General features: G+C 45.5%; 1 long non-coding RNA gene across 1 annotated transcript; it reads left to right on the plus strand.

Moving 5' to 3' along the window:
* Positions 1–1,577: 1,577 nt before the first annotated feature.
* Positions 1,578–5,754, plus strand: LOC117024451 (uncharacterized). Its single transcript, XR_004423454.1, has 3 exons — positions 1,578–1,936; positions 3,947–4,651; positions 5,633–5,754. It is a non-coding gene; the product is annotated as an uncharacterized LOC117024451 (long non-coding RNA).
* Positions 5,755–6,835: the final 1,081 nt, after the last annotated feature.

Genomic DNA, 6,835 nt, shown 5'->3' on the forward strand with positions numbered 1-6,835 from the left:
CAAACCTGACTAACCTGCACTAGTCACTAATAGCATCTGAAGGTGCTATCCCCACCTCTCCCCAATGCAAATCGTTCGCTGGTGCATTCATTTATCCATTCCATAGCATTAGTTGAGTATCTGCTGGTGCCAGCGTCTGGATTCAGGACCCGGAAGAAGATAGGTAAGAATTCTATGGAGCTTATATTCCAGGGGGAGGAGGGTCAGGCATCTCGTACATAAAATTTCCTGTCCTGTTTTCACTTGTCAGTCGGTCTCGTGAGCACTTCCCTTGCCATTGCATCATCTTCATATCTATTATTCTGATAACTGCTCACATTTCCAAGTGAATGGATCAGAGTTTATTTAACCATTTCACTACTGTCAGGTATGAGTTCTCTTTCACATTTTCACAGTTTTACATAATGCTGGGATAAATACATTTGTGCAGGCAAGTTCTCCTTCTTCTTTTTTTTTTTTTTGGTTATATTTTGTGTAACTTCCTCCCTAGTTGTGTCTTTCACAGTATCAGGCAGGACTCTTGGTTACAAATGACAGACCCCCAAATCTGATTATGCAGAAAAGGAATGGACTGGAAGGCTATCCATCCACGTACTAGCTTACAGAATTGACAGAAGGCAGAACCAAGCTCAGAACCAACCTCAGAAAAGCAGCAGAAACTCAGGGTCTAGGCAGCAAAAGTATAGCCCAGGTCCACCCTGGGAACAGTTGATTAGGGCCCTGCAGTGTCCCCTCTTCCTGGTCTCAGTGCCTTGCCTCTTGGTGGCACAGCTATTGCCAGTAATCTCTTTTCCTCGAATCTTTGTCTCATGCCCCCTTAAGATTCCAAGTTTAAGGTGGGAGATTTGGCTGAGCCGGCAGATCACCGGCCTGCTTCTCTGCTTCTAGAGAGCGAGGGAAGGGAATAGCCATCCTTCCTCTCCTGTCCTAATGGGAGGTCGGTTTCTGCCCTGCTCCTCTAGACCGAGAGAATGTAAGATCCCGGGTAGAAAAAAGGAAAAATACCCACTACAAACACGTTCTTTTACTTATTATCTATGTTCTTATTATATGTGGGGGGCGGGGGGCGGGGGGATCGGGGCATAGTTAAAACGACCGTTCAATTTTGCTTGCCAGTGGAGGGTTTAAATACTGCTCAGCAGTGCTGGGATACAACCTGAGGTGTTTGGCACCTCCACCAGCCTTGGGGCACTCACCACTGGGATCTGAATAATGTGGGTGAAATTCATACTGGTGAGCTCCATTTTACGGATAAGGAAAAGGGGATTTGGGAAAAAATCTGTGACTGTTCCCGGATCACACAGCCAGGAAGCCTGAGCTGGCGAGACCTGTGTAGAGGCCTTCTGAAAGCCCCCAGGGTGAGAGGGTTCCTTGGACTTGTACTGCTTCCCAGCATGGGGCTGGTGACTGGTGTAAGGGGTGCCTGCAGCAATGTAGGCAAAGGTCCTTTCAACAAAGGGGCCTTTGTAACAAGCCTTTCTTTGTTTGCCACCAGACTGTTCCCTGGAGTAATTAAGGCCTGTAGTGCTTAGATATAAGGCTGGTTGACACTACTTGACAGGAATACAGCAATCTGAGCTTCGCTGAAATGCTGTGTTTGAAATACATGAACCAGGGCAGCCCTACTCCCAAACCCCTGTGCACGAGCCACGCGGCTCGATGGCCTTACTTACCTCTCCTGCCTTTTCTGTAGATAGCACAACACACACTGGTTGTACGAGGTGGGGTGCTAGTGGCACTCTCCTGGGCAATGCCAGGCAAGAAGGCTGACATGCAGCCCTTACTGCTGTGGCTACATCTTCAGGACCTGTGGATGGACGTCTGGCCAGCTGCTGCCCGGAAGGGAAAGGTCATAGCCTTCTGAGGCCCCTCGAGTGTCAGGCAATAAATGCACACCTGCATCTGTTCTGCCAGTGCCCAGTGCCCTCCTGGGGTGGTGAGTAACTGTTGTCTTCTTTGTCTAGGGAAATATTCTCCCCTTGTTTCGCACGGGGTCTCAGGAGCCAGTGTTAAAATTGGTTCGTGATTGTAGCCATCCTCTGTGAGTCTGTACCTTTATGTAAAGGTCCCTCATCTAGAGGAAAAAAGAGAAACTTGACTCTTCCCCAGAACTAGGAAATTAGCCTTTCATCAGACTTGTGCCACTGGGGACCGTGAGGGTCACTGGACGGAAACTCGATCTCTGCCCTCAAAGCCCTTTCGATATCTCTCAGGGCAGCTGCCACTTGGAGGAGAGAGAGAGAGAGGTGTTTTCATTAAAGAACAGTGCCGAGTCATAGCCTTGCTCAGTGGCTGCGCCTCTGCCGGAGGCTGCTGTGTTCCCTGTCCCCTGAACACACCAGTACACGGCTCATTTACCTGGCAAATCAAGACATTTCAGGGTTTACATTTAGGTGAGATTTTGGCATTGGAAGAGTTAACATCTGTGGATTCAACTCTTTGTGTGTGCCCTCAAGGGTTCATGACATGAAGTGATTTTTAACTGCTGAAGCATACACTTCCATCACACGCGGGTGGGTGAGTCACTTTACTACGGAGAACCCGGCACCACCAGTGTTTCAACAGCTCTTTGGGCTCTCAGTTCCTCTTCACTAAAGGCAATCTATGAGGGCATCTTTATGCTTTGGTAATGTTGAGAATTTGGGGAGTCATGAGGGTCTCCAGCTGAGACTCCGGGCATACGTGGTGAGGGCCCTGGTGCCTCAGGCTCACCCTTCAGCACTTCTCCTTGTACCCCAAGTCCCTGTTGGAGCCCTCAAGCCTGGGGTCTGGCTCCTTCAGGCTCACCCCATCTAGGTTGTTCAGGTGCAGGGGTGGCCGTGCGGGCAGTGGGAGGTGTCCTCGCGGCTGGTGCGGTGCCGCAGTGTCTGCTGAGAATTTAAAACCCATAATAAAATCGACTGTAAGTCAGTCTGCTTTTTATTATTCCCATGCCGGCAATTCTAAACAATGTCAGTGATAAAATACTCCTTCCCCCAAATCTTTTGCTGGTCCACATTCTGAACAATTGCTGTGGTGACGGTTGAATTTTAATGGTATACATTCATATATTTGTGTGTGTGTATACATCAAATTAGCATTTTTTATTACTTATCCTTTAATAAATGTTATATCCCACATGAAAGTTAATTAGGAGAACTCCCAGTAAGAACAGTGTGAGATAGTTCAGCCTGGCTTCAGGCAAATCTGTGTCTCCAGCCCTCACAAGGTACTAGGTATTCCTGCTTTTAAACAATAGATGAATGATAATAGCACAGTGATTGCAAAGCCAATAAACAGAACTTCAGTTAATTCAATTCTGTTCTTCTGTGTGATGACCCTGCATTTTAATTTTCTGTTTAAAATTTAGTAAATGCAAATTTTAGTTCATACATGAAGTATTTGGCTGAATTCAAATAATATTTTAAAAATAGAAATATATTTTTGCAAAATGATGGTTTTAAAACGAATGAACTAATGAGGATAATAGTAATTACTGATTATCATATCATTCTCACTGAAAATAATTTTGTCACATAGAGGAGGGTGTTTAAAAAATGGTCCCATTTGAGTACTAAACATGCTAGGTCTTCCACTGCTAGTGCTGATTCAGATGGCAGAAATCACTCTGTCTAGTTGAAACAGGAGGAGGTATGTAGTGGCCTACAATACTTTGACGCAGGCTCTCATCAGAGCTCCCGGAAAGAATTGCAGCGCACAGAATTACTCTAGCTCAGCGAGATACCCCGGGGCAGGCTGTGCTCCCACCTGCCCACTGCAGAGCCCACCGCCTCTGCCATGATCTGGGCCAGCCAAGGAAAGACCTCGAGCCTTGCTTCTCACCCCACTTAACTGCGCTTTAAATTGAGGTCCAGCGCCAGTGCATCTGACTGGCAGAACCTAATCCCATCCGGACCCCTACTTGCAAAACAGGATGGGAAACTCAGTTTTCATATGGTGTCTGCAGTGTAGGATGGTCCCCTGGAGAAGCTTGGAATGGAGGTTGAGCAAGCCACTGCAGAGCGTCTCCACATGTACCCAGCTGGCTCTCTCCATGTCGCCTCCTTTTGGTCTCTGGACGGGTAAGCACCTCCCTTGTTTGACTGCCAGGTCCTGTTCCATGCTGGCTTCTGGGTTAAATGTGGGCTCTGTAGTGAACTGTTTCCAGCCGAGCCACATCTGTGCTGTGTCCCCTTTCCTCCCCGACCGCAGGCATCTTCTCTGCTTGGGCACTTTCATATGGCTCTCCTGGCTGGCACATCGTGAGTGTTCTCTCCAAACCTTCTCTACGGCAACTCACAAACATTTATTGGGTAAGAGTGGCTCCGAAACACCACAGTTCTCCATGATGCTACCCCTAACCTCCACTCTACTCAAGTATTGTGTTTTTATCATCATTACTATTCTTTTACAGGAACTTCTTTCAGGGAGTCTCCTCAATACCCACTTGCAGATTGAATGCAACTTTTGTCTGCAAGGAGTTTTCACTATCATTCTCATAACAATAAGTATACTCTAATTTGCATCTACACTTGGGTCCTGAAAGCTCAGCTCTCCTGTCCCTTGTAGGGGCAGTGGGTGGTGTTGGGACGAAGAGTAGGTTCCATGACGACTGCCTGGAGGGTGACACTGCAAAGAGTGACAGGATGAGACATCAGCATGAAAGTGCCAGGTGAGGCCCAGCCTTGCACAGGAGGCTTGAACCCAGTGTCCATTCTGTAGCCCGGGAAGCAGGACCTGCCAGGGAGTAACAAATACTGAGTGACACTCTGCTCACAAAGCAAGAAGGAAAGAGCCTATGGTAATTTGCAACCAAAGGAGCTGGATGTCTTTCTGTTGCAGACTCTTAATAGCTGTATGAACATACACCATAACCTCTCGGGGAAGGGATGTTACTTATGATGATGGTGGTTCTTACTTCTGGGACGTGGGACTGGGGAAGGAGGTGGCACAGAAGGAAGCAGGATTTGTAGCATTAGGGGTACTTCTTTGTGGAGTGCCTCTGGATGAAATCCCCGAGGCAGCACAGGTGATCAGCCTGGCAGACACTCTGTGCTCTACTCCTCCCTGCCCCAGCCGCTGCGAGAACTCGCAGGGATGTAGCCACAGTCTTGAGCCCCAGCATGGAGTGGAGCTGAGGTTTTCTTCCCCTACCCAGTGACTCGCACAGATTCGCCTCCGTCTTCAGAGCCTTTCCTCTTTCTTCCCTGCAGCTTCTCAGTGGCCTGCCCTCCATTTTACTTCTAATACGGGGACAGAAAGTTTGACTTATTACCATTACCTTCTCTAAACACAGAAAGTCTCGTTGCCTCAATTCTTATTTTTTAAAATAAAAATTGTATGCATTTAGATGTACAACACGATTGTATACATATACACAGTGAAATAATTACTACAGTCACTATGGAACATGGATTTTTTCCCCCCAGAATCCATGTTCTCATCAAAGCATAGTTTCCCAGTGTCTTGAAGGATATGACAGGCTACATGGTCAGTTATAGGTATAAGAATATATATACGTATATATATATATATATATGATACATGTATATATGTATTTGTATTCACATTCGTGTGTATGTTTATGTGTGTACACACACACACACACACACACACACACACACACACTTATTATTTATTTATTCATTCCTAGTTCCCACTTACCAGAATGACAAGACATCTTGCTGATGCCTCCAACCAGCTAGGAAGTCTCTCCAGAGGAGGACATGGTCAAGATCAGGCTCTTCTCCAAAGATACAGCTAATTCCAAACAGCACATTAAGATTCTAAAGTTAAGAGCACATTGTGAAATGTGAATCGATGTGACACTGTCAAACAAAATGACCTGTGGGCTCGGGAGGTTGGCGCTTGTAGGAAGAGGCCGAAGTGTGCATCTTAATCTTGATTTCCTTTGGGACTATGTCCCCCATTGTGTTCCTGATTCTGATTATGTTCTTGTGCAATCAAAATAGCTCTAGTCTCCAGGGCTGGACAATTTCTCTCTCTCTCTCTCTCTCTCTCTCTCTCTCTCTCTCTCTCTCTCTCTCTTTCTCTTTCTCTCTCTTTCTCTCAACAAATTGTTTAATAGATTAGAAAAGACAAGCTGTTGTTTCATTTTAATTTTTGATCAGCCACAACAGTTTGGTTTTTCAGCTGTAAATCTACACGTATGCACAAAATCCCACCCCATTAAGAGGAAAAGAATTGGATTGTCAAGTCCTACTTGCTGTGTAAATTATTTAATGCACAGGGACCTCAAATGTTCAACCATAAAACCAAAGTTCAGCATTCAGAGTTTGACTTCAAAATGGCATGAACAATCCAACAGATAAGCACAGAGTTCTTTCTTTATATCTCTAATCTCAGAATATTACAAAGCCTTTAGCCTTGAGAAAATTTCAGTCAGGATTTGTGTTTAGCATCAAGCTTATCTTTCGCTTGGTTTTAAACGTATAGTAGAGACAACGTAAGCTGGAAATAACAGAGGTTCTGAATTCTAATATAGGGTTTCTTGCCCTATCTCTTTTCCCCTGTCAATACGTGATTTGGAAACATCCCGACTGCATATTATCATAGATGGGTTGTTGTTGTTGTTTTTTAATCTTGAACCAAATCACAGTGTTTACAGTGTCCATCCATCTCCATATCTGGACTTCACTCAGGCCCTCCCTGAGCTCTTTCAATTTCTTTGGCTATGTACTTCAGTGAACTGCAAACAAACAGATCATTTTCCTGATGGTGATAAGGCGGTAATAGACTTTACTTCATTGCCTAGTGCCCTTCAGATATGCTTCCTACAAAACTCCTCAGCAGAACAAATATAGTCACTGAATTTAGTTACTGGTACACAATGAAA

The sequence above is a fragment of the Rhinolophus ferrumequinum genome, chromosome 7, assembly GCF_004115265.2.
Source record: "Rhinolophus ferrumequinum isolate MPI-CBG mRhiFer1 chromosome 7, mRhiFer1_v1.p, whole genome shotgun sequence".
In the NCBI taxonomy this organism is placed as follows: Eukaryota; Metazoa; Chordata; class Mammalia; order Chiroptera; family Rhinolophidae; genus Rhinolophus; species Rhinolophus ferrumequinum.